This window comes from Spea bombifrons, chromosome 13 (assembly GCF_027358695.1).
Source record: "Spea bombifrons isolate aSpeBom1 chromosome 13, aSpeBom1.2.pri, whole genome shotgun sequence".
NCBI lineage: Eukaryota > Metazoa > Chordata > Amphibia > Anura > Pelobatidae > Spea > Spea bombifrons.
The window spans coordinates 22,223,764-22,246,850 of record NC_071099.1 but is presented as its reverse complement, the minus strand read 5'-3'; positions in this window follow the sequence as shown (position 1 = coordinate 22,246,850).

Genomic DNA, 23,087 nt, shown 5'->3' with positions numbered 1-23,087 from the left:
TACATTATATATATATATATTTATATCATATACATACAACACCACATATACAATATAAAGAAATATATATTATATACATACATACACCACATATACAATATAAATACATTATATATATATATATCATATACATATACACCACATATACAATATAAAGAAATACATTATATATCATATACATACATACACCACATATACAATATAAAGAAATATATATACCGGATTTACACTATATCATATACATATACACCACATATACAATATAAAGAAATATATATTATATACATACATATACCACATATACAATATAAAGAAATATATATATTTACATACTATATCATATATACATATCTATATTTTATACATACACCACATATACAATATAAAGAAATACATTATATATATCTATATCATATACATATACATCACATTTCTATATATACGCACTATATCATATATATATCATATGCATATAAAATATAAAGACATACATTATATGTATATATTTACACACTATTAAATATATATACATATCTCTGTATATTACTAAAACCATGTCAAAACATTAATGAATGTTAGTTGGTTATCGTGGCAGAGATGGGGTTGTGTAGAAGACAATATAGTATTAATTACATATCTGTATTAACGAATTTCCCAAATAAAACCACGGATCCAGGGCCGCTTGTCAGTATTAAACTATAATCGTGGCGAAGCACCGTGTTCACCGCTGCCGTGGACATTTTAGTTTCCATAGAAGATATGCTAAGAAGCTGTTGCGTTTTCTGCGTGCGGAGGAATTATGCTGCGAAGGAATGAGGGTTCTGGGGCCATGTCCTGAGCAAGAAGCATTCATTACGGAAACCAATAAAATGTTCCTACTCGTTCCCCGAAGCTGCTCATTACAAATAAATATTAATTCTCAATAATGAACAAATATCAAGAGTATAAGAGTAAAAACCCTGCAGGGGAAACCTTAACCTCACAGACAGAGCAGGTACAGGTTACAAAGTAACAATCATTGATGACAGTAATGGCTGTAAAGCTCTGGAATGCGCTGCCCGTGGACAACAGGATCACTTTGTGGCAAGAAATGGTATTTAGGGAGATATAATCTTAATTAAAAAGCTTCTACCCTATGGATTATGCTGAATACTTATGAGGTCATAAAAGCCAATGAATAGGTTGACCTTGATGGACGTCTGTCTTTTCTCCACCTTGCTATGTAACTACGACCCAGGTATACACTTTACGTGCGTCTGTTTGTCTTTCTGAATCCAGAGTTAATGTTTCTGCAATTTGTCTTTAGAAGGGCTAAGAAAGCTTTAAACGACGACATCTTCCGCTTGTGATGCATCTCACGGCAGCAATTAAACTTAATTGAACCATATTAATTCACTTTACATAATAATTTTAGGGCATTACTTCCTAAAATCCTCAGTCTCCCGCCGGCCCACGGCTAAAACGCATATTAAAGGGCAAAAAAGAGTCTATTTGCATACTTTAATCTGTAAATGGCTTCTGTTTACCATAGGTAACACATTCATCTTTTTTAATGCAAATTTTAATTTAGGGGAAAATGTAAAAAAAACTGGCATGTCTCATTAAATCGATAGATGGTGCGTTCCACACCATTACACAACATGTTTTCCTGCGTCAGGAGATTTGTGGTGGAAGAAAAAAAATTACAAAAACATCTAGAAAAGGCATCCTAATTTGGAATTCTATCTTTTCAACGTACCCATAGAATTAAAGGGAGATTACCCAAAAGTACCATTAGCAGTTAATCATAGTTTGGGTTAAATGTATTCCAAGTAACTTTTTTGATGGATTAGCTATTTAAGATAATTTATTTCTCAAAACATTCAGCTTTTAATGCATAAAAGGGGTCAAACCTTCTAATATATAATATATATATATAAATATAAAAATATATAAATATATAATACACATAACTTTCTTATTAAAACTGTTTGTTGGTTGAATATATATTTTACTCTCCTTTTCAAACTTCATTTTTTCTACAGGCCATAAAAATAGAGATGTTCTATTTGAATAATAATGTAATCGTTTCCGAGGATAAGTCATACATTAACCATTTCCCAACCAGCGAGACCCGCAGCCCTTTTATTCTGTGAATGTTCTCCAATCCCATCCGAGGACACGAGAGTTTTATTTAAAGTTTAAATGATGAATCCCTGCTCCCTGCGGAATACCAGGTAGACATTATCGTTTAGCTGCTCGGAAAAGGAATGAAAGGGAGCTGGTGTAATGTCACCGCGGACGGACCTCGAATCATCACTGGCTGCTCCTGACCTTTAAAAGTGAAGGCCGTATTATTAAAGCAGTTATGCTTTTTGGATTTAAATCGGACTGCCGGTGCTATAAAATGTAATCCCTGCTAATGGCTACATGGTAATTAGCCCAATACAAAATCGGTTTGACATTTCCACAGAAGTTTTGCTTGTTGAAAGGGTACCAGCTAATCCGAGGATATGAATCACCCCCCCAGAAGAGTTTATATGGAGATATAACCTGTCCTTATTCTTTAATTATGTCCTTTACTTGTATTTAATTGGAAAAACCTGCAATCCTATATTTCAACCGTCCCATCAACTAAGTAATGCTAATAGAACTAGTGCGACCCTGGCATCTAAATGTGAATATGGCGCAACGTAGTGATGTCACAGCAGGCAACAGCTTGCACAAGGAGGCTGAACTGCACTGAAAACGGATCCAGGCGAGGTAAGAGGGAGCGAAGGAACAGGGAAGGAGAGCTGTGTGAACCGCGTGGATAACGGAGAGAGCATGTGTGTGTATATGGACGTGTATGATGTTAGAGAGAATGTGTGTGTGTGTGTGTAATTGTGTTTTGTAGGTGTGTGTTATTGTATGGCAGTAGAGTGTGCATGTATGTTAGTGTATAGTGTTAGCATGAGCATGTGTGTTAGTATGTGGTGTGAGCATGTGTGTGTGTTGGGATATGGTGTTTAAATGTCCAAGATGAACCCACTGTTAGCGGTAGGATGGAGAAGAAGGGGGTAGTGTGTGTAAGGGGTTTGGTGTTTGAGCGAGGTGAATGTATGTGCCTGTGTTTTAGTTTCGGGGGGGGGGCACTAACGCTAGGCTCACTCTGATTTACCAGCAAAGCAGACATTTCTGCCCATGCTTTAAAATCTAAATTGGAATCCAGACTGTACTCAGCGGCCCTGAAAGCAACGTCCTTCTGACAACATCTTCCCACCGTGTCCCCAACCTTTATATATCCCCGCAAGGAGCTCCCCCGTGAATGTCTCCTTTGCCTCTGAACTCATATCAGTGAGCCAGTGTTTAATGAAACGTTTCCATGCGGGGCCCGGCTTGTTATCACTACAGCCTTTTTTTCGGGGGATTGAAATGTCTGCTAACAGTATAAGGCATTCAGATGATTTTATGGGATAAACGCTGGCACCGAGCAGTTCCGTAACACAGAGCCCACTATGAGGCTGCAGCTTCAATGAAGGAGGCACACAGGAGGGGTACAGTACCTGTTTTGTTGAACAGCCTCTCTGACAGATCTGTTTATTTTTTAGCTGTTTTTAAATAAAGAAATGTAAAAAAAAAAGAAAAAATCTTGGAGACATAAAATAGAAACATAAGAATATGACAGCAGATAAGGACCCCCCCTACGCCGTACAGAAAGACCCTTTTTAACTATAGGGGTTCTGGGAGTAAAGACCGGAGTGGAAAATAAAACTGCTACAGAAAAACAATTCTCATGGTTTAGGGTATTTTATTCATCCTTATTTTCTGCAAATGCTCCAAAAATATGAAATGATTGATACATTGCGAATATTGTATATTATTTACACCGTTTAATTTATAAAGCCGTTTCCTGCTGTTTCTATACACATTGTCGGGGCTTTTCGGGCAGTAGAACCCTGCGATACCCTCATACCCAGCAAACACTATGACCTCCTGGAAACGTGGGGCATGAGGGCAAGAGAGAGGGGCATTAGAGGGGGAAAAAGGGGCACAGGGGTTTGGAACAGGGATTGGCAAAACTAAACAGGGATACTCAAGAGGTATTGTTTAATACAATTTAGGCAGACAACTAAATGTCATTCTATGCATTTTTTTTTACAAAACACACATTCTGATGATTGTGAAATTACCTTTGGTGATAGACTTGCTAAGAACTTAAACATTTTACTTATACATTTTCTTCAAGGAGAAATATTCGATAGGATTCTAAAGCGTTTACATTGAATGAAACGTCCTTTCCCATAGATACAGAATATTGTCGTGAGGCGGTGAAAGAATTATGAGTCTCACCGGCTTCGTTCAGAAACTTTCGCCACCCACGCCAGAAGGCAGACTTCAGCGGGTCGGACTGCCGACGGCACCGCATCCAGCTGCTGCCCTGTATTCTGTGGACTGGGATCCGTCAGCGTGACGCACACCCCGAACAATACAAAGCCATTCAACGTTTCACCAAAATCAACTGTTGCAGCAGCTGCCTGACCGCTCTGCTCGGTGCAAATCCTTCCTCCAATTTTAAACGAGCAGCAAGGTTGCCCTTTTAACCAAGATCCAAGGACATTTACTCTTAATTATATTCTTCTTCTGTGACGAACACATTGTATACAATATATTGAAATATATGCACATATCTACTCATTAAGGGAATGTGAGTTATGGTTAACCTACAGAGCAGGATTCAAATCTTTCCTTTAGCACCCCAGATAGTACCCCAGTTAATAGTAGCGGCACGAGAGGTCCCCTTCGGAAGCTACATGCGGGAGCCGATTAAATCTAGACAGCGGAACTAACGTTTATATATATTCTCCCCCCCGTATAACTAATCCCGTCCTTATAACCCGTTATATCCCTGTATATTCCTCATATTATATATTATATACTCTCCGGCCGTATAACTAATCCCGTCCTTATAACCCGTTATATCCCTGTATATTCCTCATATTATATATTATATACTCTCCGGCCGTATAACTAATCCCGTCCTTATAACCCGTTATATCCCTGTATATTCCTCATATTATATATTATATACTCTCCCCCCGTATAACTAATCCCGTCCTTATAACCCGTTATATCCTGTATATTCCTCATATTATATATTATATACTCTCCCCCCGTATAACTAATCCCGTCCTTATAACCCGTTATATCCTGTATATTCCTCATATTATATATTATATACTCTCCCCCCGTATAACTAATCCCGTCCTTATAACCCGTTATATCCCTGTATATTCCTCATATTATATATTATATACTCTCCCCCCCGTATAACTAATCACGTCCTTATAACCCGTTATATCCTGTATATTCCTCATATTATATATTATATACTCTCCGGCCGTATAACTAATCCCGTCCTTATAACCCGTTATATCCTGTATATTCCTCATATTATATATTATATACTCTCCCCCGTATAACTAACCCCGTCCTTATAACCCGTTATATCCTGTATATTCCTCATATTTTATATTATATACTCTCCCCCCCGTATAACTAATCCCGTCCTTATAACCCGTTATATCCCTGTATATTCCTCATATTATATATTATATACTCTCCCCCCGTATAACTAATCCCGTCCTTATAACCCGTTATATCCTGTATATTCCTCATATTATATATTATTAACTCTCCGGCCGTATAACTAATCCCGTCCTTATAACCCGTTATATCCCTGTATATTCCTCATATTATATATTATATACTCTCCAGCCGTATAACTAATCCCGTCCTTATAACCCGTTATATCCTGTATATTCCTCATATTATATATTATATACTCTCCCCCCGTATAACTAATCCCGTCCTTATAACCCGTTATATCCCTGTATATTCCTCATATTATATATTATATACTCTCCCCCGTATAACTAATCCCGTCCTTATAACCCGTTATATCCTGTATATTCCTCATATTATATATTATATACTCTCCGGCCGTATAACTAATCCCGTCCTTATAACCCGTTATATCCCTGTATATTCCTCATAATATATATTATATACTCTCCGGCCGTATAACTAATCCCGTCCTTATAACCCGTTATATCCTGTATATTCCTCATATTATATATTACCGTATTTGCTCGATTATAAGACGAGGTTTTTTTCAGAGCAAATGCTCTGAAAAATACCCCTCGTCTTATAATCGGGGTCGTCTTCTAATCAGACCTCAAATAGAGGTCTGATTAGGAGACTAAGATCCAGATCCCCCGCACCGCTGCAGGGGACCTGGATCCTCCTGTCGTCGCCCCCCCCCACACACACACTTACCGGTGCTTCCGGAGGTGAAGTTGGCAGCGGGGGTTTGTATGCGTCCGTCGCAAATACCTTCCCCGACTGTCAGAGATCAGAGTTCCAGAGTTCCTGATCTCTGACAGCCGGGGAAGGTATTTGCGACGGACGCATACAAACCCCCGCTGCCAACTCCACCTCCTTCCGGCTGCCGCGGAACGAGACGTCAACCCGCTGCCCCGGCAATACAGCAGGAAATTGGAAGCACCGGTAAGTAAGTAAGTGTGTGTGTGTGTGTGTGTGTGTGTGTAGGGCATTTCTGGAATGCCTTACACCCCTATATGCCACTCTGGCACTTAGGGGGTTAAAAGGCATATTATGGGGCAGAGTGGCATATAGGGAGGTATAAGGCATTTCAGGAGGCAGAGTGGCGTTAAGGGGGCATTTAATAGTGCACTCTGCCTCCTGAAATGCCTTATACCTCCCTATATGCCACTCTGCCCCATAATATGGCTTTTAACCCCCTAAATGCCAGAGTGGCATATAGGGGTATAAGGCATTTCTGGAGGCAGAGTGCTCTATATAATGCCTTTTAACTCCCTTAATGCCACTCTGCCTCCTGGAATGCCTTATACCTCCCTATATGCCACTCTGCCCCATAATATGCATTTTAACCCCCTAAATGCCAGAATGGGATATAGGGGTATAAGGCATTTCTGGAGGCAGAGTGGCACATAGGGGGTCAAAAGGCATACCATGGGGCACAGTGGCATATAGAGGGTTAAAAGGCATATCATGGGCCACAGTGCCATATTGGTGTGGCAAGCCTGGGGGCAGATGTGCGTAACTGGGGGACAGGTTGGAAAATACAAGAAATAAAAACAAAAAAAAAATATTTTTCTCAGTCATAGCTTTTATTAAAAAAAATAGTTTACATGAATTAACATTTACTGGTAAAACTTTTTTCCTTTAGGGTCGTCTTATATTCAGGCTTTTTCTTTTTTTCCTAAGTTAATATTCAGATTTTGGGGGGTCGTCTTATAATCAGGGTCGTCTTATAATCGAGCAAATACGGTATATACTCTCCCCCCGTATAACTAATCCCGTCCTTATAACCCCTTATATCCTGTATATTCCTCATATTATATATTATATACTCTCCGGCCATATAACTAATCCCGTCCTTATAACCCGTTATATCCCTGTATATTCCTCATATTATATATTATATACTCTCCGGCCATATAACTAATCCCGTCCTTATAACCCGTTATATCCCTGTATATTCCTCATATTATATATTATATACTATCCGGCCGTATAACTAATCCCCTCCTTATAACCCGTTATATCCCTGTATATTCCTCATATTATATATTATATACTCTCCGGCCGTATAACTAATCCAGTCCTTATAACCCATTATATCCCTGTATATTCCTCATATTATATATTATATACTCTCCCCCCATATAACTAATCCCGTCCTTATAACCCGTTATATCCTGTATATTCCTCATATTATATATTATATACTCTCCGGTCCGTATAACTAATCCCGTCCTTATAACCCGTTATATCATGTATATTCCTCATATTATATATTATATACTCTCCGGTCCGTATAACTAATCCCGTCCTTATAACCCGTTATATCCTGTATATTCCTCATATTATATATTATATACTCTCCCCCCGTATAACTAATCCCGTCCTTATAACCCGTTATATCCTGTATATGCCTCATATTATATATTATATACTCTCCCCCCGTATAACTAATCCCGTCCTTATAACCCGTTATATCCTGTATATTCCTCATATTATATATTATATACTCTCCCCCCGTATAACTAATCCTGTCCTTATAACCCGTTATATCCTGTATTTTCCTCATATTATATATTATATACTCTCCGGCCGTATAACTAATCCCGTCCTTATAACCCGTTATATCCCTGTATATTCCTCATATTATATATTATATACTCTCCGGCCGTATAATTTATCCCGTCCTTATAACCTGTTATATCCTGTATATTCCTCATATTATATATTATATACTCTCCCCCCGTATAACTAATCCCGTCCTTATAACCCGTTATATCCTGTATATTCCTCATATTATATATTATATACTCCCCCCCCGTATAACTAATCCCGTCCTTATAACCCGTTATATCCCTGTATATTCCTCATATTATATATTATATACTCTCCGGCCGTATAACTAATCCCGTCCTTATAACCTGTTATATCCTGTATATTCCTCATATTATATATTATATACTCTCCCCCCGTATAACTAATCACGTCCTTATAACCCGTTATATCCTGTATTTTCATCATATTATATATTATTAACTCTCCGGCCGTATAACTAATCCCGTCCTTATAACCCGTTATATCCTGTATATTCCTCATATTATATATTATATACTCCCCCCCCCACCGTATAACTAATCCCGTCCTTATAACCCGTTATATCCTGTATTTTCCTCATATTATATATTATTAACTCTCCGGCCGTATAACTAATCCCGTCCTTATAACCCGTTATATCCTGTATATTCCTCATATTATATATTATATACTCTCCCCCCGTATAACTAATCCCGTCCTTATAACCCGTTATATCCCTGTATATTCCTCATGTTATATATTCTCCGGTCCGTATAACTAATCCTGTCCTGGGCAATTAGCAAATTATTATTTCATACCGAATATCTTGCCTCCCTTTCATTTGGATAATAAGTTAGAATAATAAAAAAACAATGCCGGGGATAAACTGATATCAAACCGAGGCAGCAAATTAGTCAAGTATTATTTGCGGAATTAACATGGTCGCCATGAATCTTGGCTGTGAGCATCAGACCAAATTCCTCGGCTTTGTCTTCCCATTACTTGGGGGATGTTCTCCGTTAAGCCATTAGCGTTTTCTGTTGTCACATATTAATTATCGGCAGGGCTGGCTTGCTTTCGACTTGGCTCCTTCACATTTCTGATAAGAAGGGAAATTGTGTGTGAGCTCTTGGTACTTCCAGCTAATTTGCTGGAGACAGCCGGGGAAGCTCATTAACTTTGCAATCTCATCACACACAGACATTAGCAATATTGCTACAGAGTGATTAATTGACAGGTCCTTCTCAGAGACCAGTAAACAGCGGGACACATCCGTCAAAGTCTCTCGGCTGAGAAAATAGGGGGGAAAACAAGGGTATTTAGTAAACACATCCAAACACTACATTACTGGAATTAAGGTTAAACATACAGCGGCCACACAGACCACTATAGTTAATAAAATGTGTTACCCCTGGCTATGGCTTTTAAAGGTCTTTTTACCTAAATGTGCTCCGTTCACCTGTTGCACAAACAGAAATTAGATCAGATTTCTCTTTTGGAGCAGATGTAGCAATTTTATACGCACGTGTGGACACATTATGTTACGTGTTTAACGCAAAGATGCTTTATTACATGTTCCATACCAGGCTCTGGGATCTTAATAAAAATCACCGCCTCTGCCGAAAACTAAGACTACAAGGAGAAGGGAAGCTTATTGCTGGAAAATAATATTTGTTAGGTCACGTCATTGTCAACAGGTTGTTGGACATACACTGTGGAGTCCCTCGAAGGGTTAAGGCAGTAGCGGGCATGTGTAAGTTATAACGATCACGTGGAACATCCAGTGACATTCGGAATGTGCGTTGGCGTGGACATTGTTTAAATCCGTTTGTCATGAAGGTAATTGTAAGCTCGAGGGCCGGCTTTCTGTATAAGTGTCATCACCCGAGGATCTACTTGATGGTGGAACGAGTCCTTTAAATATTGGTTCCCGGGCTGACTCACAGTGGAAGCAATAAGTGCCGTTTAATATCTTAGAGATGGCATCAGCGAGGGCTTATTGAAAAGTCAGTTCCTGCAGGAGAAGGTCAAGTAATAAATCACCATTTTGTAATAAGGCGCCAATAAATTCCTCGTCTTTCAGCCATTAACGCTATTGATGCCAAAGTGGCTTGAAAGGTACTTTCCGAATTTTACAATCCCATTCTTTTAAGATAAAGCAAACGTTTATCGCTGAAGGAGAATTCAATAAACCCCGGAGAGGGGTAAGCGCCGCTGTCTTCAGGAAGGCATGAAGCAAAAGGGTTCAAGGCCACCACGCAATAAAATTCTTTCACCAACAACTTCTGGAGTCCATTGCTGTTATTACACCCCCCCCCCACGGACCCCCTCTCTAACAATAGAGCAGAGGAGCCAGAATGTTTAAAACACTTTACAAATACTTTGCAGCTTTGGAGAGATCTTGGGTGGGACACTCGCCTACATATGATGCATATGAAAGTCAAATTCGAAAAAAAAAAAATTCTGTTCGAATCAGGACTGTTGGCAGTTATGAATTTTCACCCCAGCAGGGTTCAGAGCACCTAACAGAACCCAATGTTTCACTTGCACTCTGCCACGGTGTAGAGCCTCACTAAGGTCATACAGACGCCCCAAGCCGTTTATAAACGTTTATCGTATGCTTAGTGCTTAATAGCGAGGAGGTGAGTGACTTGAACATGTAACTAAAAAATAACCAAAAACTCCTCATATTTGTTAGAACAGCGAGGACGTTTAATTTAGTTGGGATTATAGGCTGAAGTTTCCTGGATGCAGAGCCCATAAAATGCAGATGCAAATGTTAAAAAAAACACCAAGGCAAAGGCTGATCTGACGGGTATTACCCCAAATCACTCGGAGGAGCCATATACCAGATAGTACCGGGGCTCAGTCCTAATACAAGAAATGCTTGTGAGGGTCAGTGCTGTATCTCCACGAGTCCCCCTATTCACCTGGGAGGACATCCAGCCGTGTATCTGCTTTTATTGTCAGCTCATACGCGGTCGCTGGACATAGCAGGCCAGCTTCTTCACGGGATGATGTCAGAGATCCCAGGAGCTGGCAGCCCATAGGCACAAGTTTATGAAACACCTGTTATCCATTTAAGAGAAGAAAACGGCCGATTTTAGGGTTTCAAGCTTTGAAGACCACCTTTGAGTGGAAAAAATTCCAGCGGTCTTTAAAGAGTTATTGTCCATTTAATCTTGTTTTGCTTTGGTCTGGCACAGCAGAGCCTGTGATGGACGTGTCGAGTAATTCTTCCACTTGTGAGCTTCACCTCAGATGTGAGTAATTGTAGATTCGTTGAACTCTCCCAAAATTCCAAGCGAGACAAGAGTTACCGTCAGCTTCACCCTCTGCAGCTCCTGAAACTACGATGCTGACCGGAACGCTAACAACTGTTAAGAGCTATAATTACACGTTTCTATATAAAAGTCTTCTTAACCATTGGATACAAAGCATCGACTCGTCTGTCTGTATGGTTACAATATTACTATTATTACATTAGAACCGTTTGATTGCCTTTGTGTCCCTAACAAAAACTCCGCGGGGAGCGTAAGGTTTCTATAAACTGAGAACAGAACGCGAGGGGAACAAAGAATCGCAAATAATGATGATGACCAACTTTTAGGTCCAAAATCATTGATGTGTTTGAAATCCTAATACAACGTACCGTGACGTGAGCCGTTGGGTCTAATGCAATCCAGCGCCCGGATCCAAAAATATAATAGCTTACTTTTAATAATTCTACAAAATATTATAAAGTTTCATCAGACAGGTTGGGTCTTCCTTTAGAGGGAAACCACAACGATCATCCTCAAAGTTTAACGCACCTCGCTTCGCGTTCAACAGATCAAAAGTAAAATGTTTATCTATATTAATCAATAAAAAATAACCAGCAAAGCATATTTAAGGTAAAAGCAACCAAAACACCCAAGTCTGGTGTCATTTTATTAATAGCTTTTGCCGAACCATGTAAAAAATGAGCTTCTTTGGGAAATTCCGATTCTTTTTAATCATTTGGGCTTTGCTAATCTCTCGGGACGGAAACACATTTTTTTTTTATGTATTTGCGCAGGATTTTCCAGTTCTGGAATCTTTTATCTGATAAAATTCATTGAGTGCGAAGCATGTATGAATAATGTGCGCCATAATTCAGACGCCGGTAAAAGAGCATAATCACAAAGCCACTGAAACGTACCGTAGGCCAGACCCCCAATCTACTCCAGGCGTTCGGCGTAATGATGAATTTTACCATATGATGCACATTTTTTCTGCTGTGCCTGACTTCAAACAGGTTCCTCGCTGACGATGCGTTGATCTGTCCTCTGGCACCACATAAAAGATGGCCTGTCTTCTAATTATGAAGATGGGGGAGCAGGGATTTGAACAGATTCCAGATCCATCGCGCCCAACACTTTCCGGAGCTCTCCCGCGATACGAGGACAGAAGCTCGGTCTCACATTTACCCAAATCAGCCTGTTCTTCATTAAAAACATGTAAACTGTATTATGTTCTTTATATAAAAATCACCATTTCAATGATCATAAATACGGAGAATCCTAAACGTGCTCGGAATGACTCTGAGTAACAGTTACAGCGAATAGTTAAAGCTTTTAATTGTAAATTCTGCATCGGTAATCCCCCACCTCGGGAGTCAGAAGAATTTTAGCTCTGAGAAAACTGAGCTAAATGGGTTCTGTTTACTTTAGAAGAAGAGGGGATATGATTATTATATACAAATATATTCTCCACGGTAACCTGTCAATCCAGAGAAGTGACATGAGGTCATCTTTTAAAATCAGGTTCCCCATCAGGAGGGTAAAGGGCCGAATGGAGTGACGTCCAGATGTGGAGTTTACTACGGAGGAGATAGAAGCAGCTGATAAGGTGAGGAGAGTAACCGGAGATCACTTATTTTCCCAGCTTTTATTTTAAAGCTGCAGTTCCATCTGCGTTGCTGAAAACTAAGCCTGTAGCCATGTAATACAGGAAGTGCATCCTAATAGGTTAAAATGCTGTGTTGCCATAGCAGAAGAAAATGTTTTTAAAAGTTTATACTGTAGCAAGAATAAAAATGAGAGAAAAGATACATTTTTGGCTTAAAAAGGAATGGTTCATGTTAATGTTTTATGCAAAATATTACTCGCCACAGTGGGGATATGGATTTGAGTATCTTATGTCTGTTAACATTATTTATACTTTTGTGTAATAGGGGGAAATATTTATGAGATAATTCAGTTCATTTTAACACTTTTAGCATACTTTTCCAGTGTTTGATATTGGATATTATAATACTAATAATACATAATAATTAATGAATAGGAACCATGCTGTTCAGAATATACGATGCACCTGATTATAACCGGCATCAAACCTTTAGAATTTCCAAATCGTAAGATTCCGGAGACGAAGAGGCCTTCTGGGGCTGATCATTTTCGGGGGACCTTTTTCCTATGCGTTCGAATACGAATCGCTCGTTCACACCGTAGACGTCGGCTTTTAGAAGATGAATATTTTGTAACGTTCTTGAGAAGTCAGGAATAACCCACAATGGCCCTCAATTCATTCCACGTCGGACCGGCTCTGCCTGATTTCCTGAGCCCCGAAGCAGACGGAAACTATTAGTAACTGTCAATTGCTACCACATTGATCCACCTCGATACCATCTGCTTCCACGCACACGGGAGATGTTTGCAGGATCGCTAGAGCTGACCCAAGGCAAACATTACCATCCTCTGCACAAGGAGAAGCCCGCTGATCCCTAAAATGGTGGCTGGGTCAGAGAAGCCGGCGGGGGCCGTCGCCCCCCTCAAAATTATTAACAGACCTCACAGTTTATTTATGGAAATTTCAGGTCCGCACGGTTAGTAATCCTTGTTATTTTTAACACAACGAAGCACTCAAAAGTTAAATCAACAGCAGATAATACCGCTCTATATTCATCCATCTATGTCTTCCATAAGCCATTTTTATTTTAAACAGAGCTCTTATAATGCTTATTTTAAAAAGAATACGGTGTCCAGGGCTGAACCACCTTAAAACACGCAGGTCTCTAAAATAGACCTGCTAAAAAAATATACGGCATATATCAGAATTACACCCTCTTTAAAACGTTTCAGCAACTTGAAAGGCGTCTTTAGGAGTAAAAATCACCCTCGTTCTGGTCATTTAGAATTAAAAAGATGACCAAATGCTTTGAGTCCAGCACCAGTTTTTGGAGGAGGAGATCGAGTGCATGATGGGAAATTCTGTTCTAACAGCACCGATTGTTTAAAAGGATTGGGTCACAAGTTACTTTGTATCAACGTGCTTCCAAAACATTCACCTGAATAACAATATCGTCTCCGATTAGAATGCTCAGGACCCCCGTCTGCCACGATGCTCTGTATGTACAATAATGGGGTAAGCGATTATTACCCAGAAGCCCCTTGTTACAGGTGTTTTGTTGCATCCCCTGTGGTTTTAAATACGTTTGGTTATTACCCGGGACCCCTTGGTGCACCGGCGCCTTTCAATGCCCGGGAAGCTCTGTTTGTGACATTTTCCCCGGGCCTGCAATAGCCCTGAATGATGTGTAATTATAAGCCACAAGATACCCGATATTCTGGGCGAGAGACCCCCAGCTCCGCTGCACCCGAGATAACGTGATAGGATCCATGAGGATCTTTAACCCCATCTGTACCAAAGGGACGAGGAACGTCTTATAATACACATGGCACCATATAAATAAAGAGCCGTTTTGGTGCAGAGTTCTAAATGTAACACTTGGTAATTGGTTGCCATGGTGACTGCCTCACATTTAGAACTTCTGCTTCAGAACTTCATAAACACGATGGTATTTTTATTATCGGAAATATAACAAAAACAGCTTCTAAATAATAAGAGATCTGTCAGCGGGCGATGATTAATGGATTGCCGGAATACACCGTGAAGTTCTGTTTTCTTATGACAGCTCTTTTTGCAACAGAATCTTACAAATATAATGAGATTTTCAGGAATAAAGGTCAGGAAATATTGTGGGATTTTGGTTCCCAATCGATTTTGAAGCTTTTCAGTTGTAGAGTTTTAAAGGTGTAACATTAAAGTATCGGGCATGCGGCTTTAGGGACACTCGCTGTCTATACCATATATTATATGTAACGTATATAACATATATAATATATAATAATATATCACCAAAGGAAGGCTACAAGCAGCATCCTTCGTGATTTACAGCCGGTTAATGCCTCGGCTTATGAAATAATGTATATCAGATAATTGTCACTTAAAATTTAAAGTTCTAGAGGGATTTTAATATTCTTAAGTATTTAGTGCTATACAGCGATATCGAGACGGATGGCTGGGGGTAATAAGAGTTTCAGTTATCTAAAGTATACTCTTATAAATCTCTATTACTGTCTGACATTTAAGGATCAAAATAACTTATAAAATAAGGCATGTCATGATTTCTGGGATGGGAGGTGGCAGCCAACCGGTCACTGTCTGTCACGCTACGAAAACTCCCAGGAGCCTCTAGCCTTTGGCTGCCTAGGAGTCATGGGAGTTAATGAGGTGTTTGGAGCTACAGGTTAGAGTCCGTGGCCTAAATCTTTGCAAGGAGCCGGTATGACCTTGTGTGACCTTCGCAATCTCACCTCGCCGTCCCCGTATGGATAATCTCCCGGATCGGCTACATAGCGCGAGGTAGCCGGCCGCGGCGTTCTGTGTAAACTGAGCGATGTTTTCATAGTCGAGGAATAATTTGATTAAGGAGATGAGATCTCCCAGCAGTCAGGGGTGATGGTTGTTTGGCAGGTGAGATCGCGATCTTTATTGCTTTGGAATATTTTAATTTTATTACCCCCCGCAGCCCCCAGGCCCCTCCCCCCCGCGGCTATCCGAGCTGCACTCTCCTCTATAATACATAGTAATAGAAAAGCTTTTTTGGGGTTTCTGTGGCATGGTTTCGGTGTCACATGACAATTAATTATCCCCTAATAAATTCTAAATGATGTAAGCTCTGAAGTGAGTTCTGGGAAAGGTTTGGGGGGCGCCCAGCGGGGCTCCCCAGGAATCTCTGGCGCTGCGTTTAGTTCTGATTGTAGAATTCAGTCGGTGGGACGGGCAGATAATATTCTTCGCTCCCCGGCATCCCGGAATGAATCATTATTATTATTTTCTGTTATTTGTCGCAGTGGTTCGTCGGGGGGGGGGCAGGGAGGAAGCGCAGAGATTTCCCATATTTGTATAAAAGCGTCCGATTTCCATCTGGCGTGGAGTATAATCTGACTTCTCGCCAGCAGTTTGATTAGGTCGTGAAAATGTTGTTTTAAGATTGCGATGATCCTTCCGGAATGTAATCCTTGGGTTACGCTCTGCACTAAACTTCCAGGGAGGCGGCCGTGGAGCTCAACTACCTCCGCTCATCATCAAGGTCAATCAAAATAACTGCGTGTCTTTCCAAACGTTTAAAATAACGCAATACGCCGTTACATTAACAGGACGAGCACCAACAGCAAAGAAAATCCAGTCTTTATTAAAAGGTAAAAAGGGACAGAAGCTTAGATTTAATCTAAGAAATTTTAGTTCACCAAGAGTAGAACAGCCTCCCAGCAGAGGTGGTAGAGGGTAATACAGCGAGGGGATTAAACATGCATGGGATAGACATACGGCTCCTGAATCTAAGAAGAGACCAACGACTGATTAAGGTTTGAGTCTTTACAGCAGGAGAAACGGGCGACTAGACGGGGGCCGGATGGGGCCGATCTGCCGGCACATGCTATGTTTGTAACAACGCATGCCGCAGTGGCTTTTAAAGCTGACGCGGTAAAAGAAGTTACCGGGTAATCCCAGAGCTGCTACTTTCTGAAAGGCGGTTTATACAAAGACGGCAATAATAATTATTCACGGCTCGCATTATTCCTGACGGTGTATACACACGAGACATAAATCACAGAGGGAATCCAGGGGCCGAAACTCTGTTTGAAAGCTTTAAGCAGATGTCTCACTTCTTCAGAAAGTTTATTAATGTAACACGCCATTTAGCCATCAGACGCTCACCATCGCTGCCATTAACCCCCGCCGGGATGGATTATCTGGATCCAGGGTAAATATTGCTTACTTAGCAGACTGGGGGGGGGGGGTTGTTGGGAGCCGAGCTCACTCCCATCACTCACTCACCTAATCACCTTTGTGATGGATGTTCGGGGCACTCGCTCTTTCCCACACCGATATCTGGCTTCTATCTAAAAGGGAAAAAGACGTTTTCCTAAAACATATTCCAGAAGCGGAGATCACAGAAACGCCACAAACGCGGCGTTATAAAAATTCATCAACTGAGCAGAACGTTGGGATCAGAAACTGCCTCGATTTTCGGGGTTTGAAGAGTTTGTTATGGGGATTATTAGTCTTTCCTCCTCCCAGAGAAGGGATTCAGGGCGGTTAACGGCACTTGGGCCTCCGGCTGGTCAGGGCTGGGGGTTCAGGGCGTCGTGATGGGGGTTCAGGGCGTCGGGATTAATTGTTTGCGTCGAGCTTTGTAAATAAACTCCAATAATAACAAATATTTATTGGATGAAATCACTAACATTGTTAATATTTCCTGATCACGATGCAGACCTCAGGGGACTCGCATCCGTCTGCAGCTGGACGTTGGTGGCAGCGATGAGGATATTGTTCTGCTTGGGTGGCCTCCTCTGTAAGGACAACATTTCCCTTCACACGGCGGACGTTCCACATCTTATTAAAGTGGCGACGTCTGGATCAGAGTCCGATGTCTTACGGCGATCAGTATGATATGGCGTGGGGGGCCACAATACAGATAATGCCACAAGGAAACAATGTCACGGATTAGCGTTGAGGTGGCAACCTCTCTAGAGGCCTTATTTAGCTTTGGCAATCCCCCTCCTAAACCCCTGATGCCCCTTTTCTCAGAATGTTTGCTGGGTATGAGGGGATCGCAGGGTTCTACGGCCGATAATGTGTATAGAAACAGCAGGAAACGGCTTTATAAATGAAATGGGGACACAAATACCCCGCGGTGGGGCACAAAGTACAGCCACACCTCTAACCACGCCCACTAAAACAAAGATGCCCTTCTTTGGCCCTTTAAAACGTTGGTATGAGGTACAGGGCGCAATAAACAGACCCTGCTGGTGAAATTCTTCTCACACGCCGATGATCGTCTCCGAGACCCCAGGATTCCATGTTTATCGCGTCTCTAAATAATTTATATTAATGGAAATAAAAAACACCCCACCAGGTGGCAAAGAAATACATTCGGCGAGGGGGGGGCCTCCGGCCACCCACAGCGATTTATTATACAAAAGGGCACCTTCTTCAGGAGCCGATGGCTTAACCCCGCGAGTCCTGGCCGTTTAAATTGTATATTCAAAGTCCATTAAAGCAGATGTTAAGACGACATTTCCAGCCTGCTGACTGAAGTTGACAAATGACCGGGGAGCTTTAGACAAACTGAGGCGAACTCGCTAAAAAGCCCGGCGTTAACACGTCCCAAAAGAAAATGTAATCCGGAGGCAATCCCATATAATATCCAGAATGTAAATTATTTATATTCCCAGCTTAAATGGAGACGATTAATGGAGGTGGAAAAAGTGTCAGAGTGTTTCCGGTATCACCGACGGGAGACGTTCCCTCCACTAAACATCGTCAGCCATGCTTTTTTCCATGTTTTTGGTGAAAATCACCATTTTTTAGGACGTAAAGGATGAGACAGACGTTGACTCTTTTTATTTTGAAGTTCTTGAACTCGTTTTGGGTTTAAAAATGCATTTTTTGGTGAAGGTTAAGACGTTTCCCGTTCCGTCCTCTCGGAGGCCCAATGAATTAATAGAAGACTTAAGTGTCTTCCTTTCCAGCCTGCCTCTGATTTATCGGTGTTGTGGAGCTTTTTACGCCAGAAGCTAAGGTTATGGGTCCGGCGCGCTGCTCGCTCCTCTCCTCGTTACCTCGTTTTAGCACCGGCCAGAGAGCAATCGAAAGTTTCAATAATGAATAATTACACTTTTAGCTCGGTATCATCATTTGTCCTAGAAGCGCTCTCGTCCTCGGAGAGCGATCACGCTGATGGAAAATCGCCCGGCATATGGTGCGTCAGCAGCTCTCACCTCCGCAGCTGTTTGGGCCTTAAAGAGACAGTTGGCGATCATTCCCGATGTGGAATGAGAGTGCTGACTGAATCATTTTTCACCTAAATAGCGCACCTTGAAGGGGTTAATGAAATGTCCCCCCCCGGTAAATAATTAAAGAAGTGGATTATACACTCGGTGAAAGAGTTTCAAAGATTAGAGAACTTCCCTGGCTTCTCACAGCGAGGTCGACGCGTCTCCTGAGTTGGCCATTTTATTCTTTATATTGTTACGTTTCTTTCTCATTCTTTTTGGGATTGTTACATAGAATGGAACGGATACATTTCACTTTAAATTAGGAAATCAGAATATAGAAGACAAATCATGTCAAATAAGTAAATAACTGTAAGCGTTTCCATTCCAGAAGCCGAACGCCGAGAGGCTGCGACGGTCTCGCCCCAACCGATAATAGTAATCCAGGCGTTTCAGAAAGTGATCCGTCTCGTGAAGCTGCCATGAGATTGTCCGTCCGGTTAGGTCTCTTCGCTCGTATGTCATGCGGGAAAATGTGTCTAATGAGAAAATCCCGTGTCATGGAGCCGGGCCGCCGTTCGATTGTCCACCGGCGGAGTGATATGTCACTGTCACCGCAGGACGCCAACGATTTGGAAATAATTATCTCTTCCAAACTAAATGATATCTTCAAGCTTTACAAGGAATTAACAAAGAAAGCTTAATTGCTACGTTGTTTCGGGCTGGCGTTCCAACACTTCGCTGTCAGCGCCTATTTCAGGGTCTGCGAATGGGGAAGATTTTGGTAGGGGTTTCCCCGCCATAACCGGAGGGGCCTTCAGTGTGAGCGCCCTGCGGGGTATCACAAACACTTTGTAGCAAGTGAGCGTGGCGTAGGTGTATGAATGATGTCGGACCCCCAGAAGCACCAGCTAATTGGGTCACCGGACAGATAATTAACTATTTAATTTCTGCTCGTATTGCAAGGTCTAAATTCCTTCCTTCACTGGGATAGAGCTCCTTATATACCAGGATCATGCTGCTTTACCACAGGTGATGTAACAAGTTTGACTTAATCAGAAATGGACAAAGTTCCTTTGATTTCACTTCTAACACTTTCTGTTCTTAAAATGATTCCGGTTGTCAATTCGCTATGAAAACAGTTTGTTAATATATTTCCTTCACAAACTCAGACAGAGACGGGGAAGTTTTATTACAATTACCTGAAATATATAATGAATATTCCTTTTATCGCAGATAACAGAGCCGAGCCCTGCGAGTCACTGGATAGACCAAGGATATATCACAGCACTGTCCGGAGGCTTTTCGGAATACAGATATCTAGTTAAGGGGCTACAAAGATGAGAATCTTCTATCCCCGAATCCAGATTTTTTTTGGGTCTCATTCTCTATAGTCAGAGAAACCACCTTTTGAAGAGGTTGGACAAGCAATTCCCTTCAAAGCTCAGTCTGACCTCATTAACCGCGCGGCCATAAACATTTTAAACGAGACAAAAATTCTAAATAATTACATTACAAATCATTCCACCCGGAGCCGGACACGCGTGTGAGAGGGGCAGCAGCTGTAGGGGGAACGGACGCATACTGGCCAACGTATTACTGTCCATGAAGGCAGCGGCTCCCGCAGAACGGGGCTCTCATTTTGGATCTTGGAATGTACGCGATGAACATGCGCAGGGAGAACTCATGCCCATCTTGATTCCAAATAAGTTTAACCGATGGCTACGATCCCCTTTATGTTTCAATGACAAATGTCTGCTGCATTTTCCAACTGTCCTCGGATGCACGGAGGTCCCCAAACGTCCCCTCGCAATCTCAGGTCTCTACTTTAATTCCCGGCAAGATTAATGGGACCAATAATGAGATTTCAGTCTTAGGGCTTGGGCCGTAGTATGTACAAAACCAGGGGCTCATTCATCAAAAGGTACTCAACGTTCCCATCCGCCGGAGGAGGGCGAGCATGCGTATGTGTGTGGGGGGAGATAGGGAGGGTTGGCTTCTGGGGCAAACGATGCAGATTAATGATTTATGAGGCTTTTGGGTGGATCTAAAGGATTTTGCCTTTTATGCACTCGGGGTCAGGTGCCCTATTCAAATCAACAAGGAATTAAATAAGGGAATTGTACTTTTAAATGGACGGGGAAATAAGGTTATCGGAGGTGCCGGCGCGATTAACCTTGTAAGCGCTGCTGCCGGATAACCCAGTATTACAGCATTACGGTGCATGTTTTCATGAGATATACATACAGAGGCATCGTGTGAAAGTCCATTCTCTTCCGGAGATCGTCAGACTTTATCATCATGTTTTAAGAACGCAACGTATCAAACGTGTCGTGATATCTTATTCACCAAAAATGGCAGCGTCTTGGTAAATCCATGGCATAAACACAGATTAACCGTCTACGATGTGTCATTTCACAGGAAATTACATCAAACACTATAACCACACATTCCAGTTGCCATAGCGATAGACAAACATAACTCCATATAAACATATTACTCCACTGACTATCCTTCACTGACAAGCCACTGATTCCCGTTCCATGACCGGCCACCAACTCCCCTTCCCTGATCGCCCACTGACTGTTTCCCCGGACAGGGACTTACTTTCCCTACAGAACCTTGGGCAGTTACAGCTTATCTGCCCCTGATCAGCCACAAAGTGTCCTTCCTTCCTAACTAACCTCTGCCCTCCTACCCTAAAAAGCTACCGACTCTCCCGAAGCACCTCCTGACTGCCCTCCATCACCGGCGCTTACACCCTACCCATGTATATCCATGCAGCTCTCAGTTTGTTCCTTTGGTGCCTGAGAAGACTGTCTACCGGCCGGTTTATTTATGTGTATATCCACCATAATTAATACACTAAAACCGTAATAAATCATTCGAGATTAGAAGAAAAGCCAAGCTATTTCCTTAGATTTACCAAAACTATGTAGATCGTGGGCTTGATTTTGAGTATTCATAAGAAAGTCTAAGAGCAAATTAAATGCCCTGACCTTCAGACTGGAGCCCAGCCCCAGCTCACTAGGGAAATGAATGCCCCAGATGCAAAAAAAGCAACGAGTCTCCGCGCAATCTGGGGTAAAGAAAGCCAACCTGAGAAGGTGTCTCGGAGCCTGCCGAGGCTCGATTTGTGATCCATCCATCAGGACATTAAATACAATTAGGGAAAGAAATGAAGAAAAACATTAAAGGAACGGACAGGAGAATGGAAACAGTAATTTTATTTTAAACAATACCTTGAAAAAAATCAATAAATGGAAATGGGACGAAACTGCACAATACCGAAGACGGCAGCTCCGGAGAGGGACCAGAGGTTAGTCCTTCCGGCAGATTAAGGGGAACCTTAATGTTAGATATAATTACTTAGGGGGTAATAAGCTTGATTGCGGCTTTAAATACCCTCACATCGCTAGGGGTTTTCAAACTGGTTCCTTAGGAAGCCGCATTCGTCAAATTAGTAGCCATTTTATGAGAAAGATTCGATCCCTGATTTTTTTCGGCAGGATAATTAACGTTGGTTGTTTCAAAGACAAAGCAGTCCATTCTGGAGCAGAGAAAGGATCCACGTCCGGAGAACAAGGTTACCCAAAGGAGCCTGATGACAGACGCCCCTTGTGGTCATATCGGGAATTACATATCAATAATTAAATGAATGTGTTTAGAAACGCTGCATTCCCCATATAATAAAAGTACCTTTTTCACCCAACAAGGTGGCCATCAGTGAAACTTTCAAATGTATTAAAGTGATATAAAAATAACAGCAGAAACACAAGGATATAAATGTAATCATTTACTTCAGGCATGATTTCCCTTGATAAAGGCAAGCTTATTCTGTCAGTG